Genomic DNA, 674 nt, shown 5'->3' with positions numbered 1-674 from the left:
CAGACGAGAGTTCCCAAAAAGCTCTACAAACACTACTGGTAAACATGGTGAATGAAAAGATTGAAACCCTGCAAAGGACTCAGTGTGAACGTGTTAGGGAAGAGAGGAGGCAAACCAAAGATCAAAACAGGAAACTCATGGGCTTGAGAAAGCTACTCAAAGATTGATACTGGAATTGCGTGAGCAGGTTGAGAATACTCAAAGAGAAATAAAGGAATTGTGTGAGCAGGCTGAGATCAGTCAAAGAGAACTAGAGAAGTTACATGAACGTTAGAAATCTAATCAAAGAGTAATACAAGAATTGCAAGAGCTGGATGAGCATAGACAAAGATCAATAGAGCCATTCATGGAATCCATAAACAGTCACCTGAAAGGAGTCAGGGAGACCACAAAGGGAATGCTGAATGGAGCCCAACAGAAGGAATGGGAGTCCAAGGAAACCATAACCAATCAACTAAGTGATTTGAGAGTAAACACTGAACACCAAATTAAGGAAGTAAAGAATTTCATACAAGATCTAAAACAAAGCTCCAACAAAGAATTTGAAGCCATAACAGCCAACCAATTAAAAGGAAAAGAAATGAAAAATAAAGTAGAAAGTCTTGACATTAGGTTAGACTATGCAGAAGATTGAATCTCCGGCATTGAAGACAGCCTAGGTATTATAGAGAAAG

Source organism: Dipodomys merriami, unplaced genomic scaffold, assembly GCF_024711535.1.
Source record: "Dipodomys merriami isolate MVZ:Mamm:240054 unplaced genomic scaffold, mDipMer1.0.p SCAF_2559, whole genome shotgun sequence".
In the NCBI taxonomy this organism is placed as follows: Eukaryota; Metazoa; Chordata; class Mammalia; order Rodentia; family Heteromyidae; genus Dipodomys; species Dipodomys merriami.
This window is presented reverse-complemented; position numbering follows the sequence as displayed.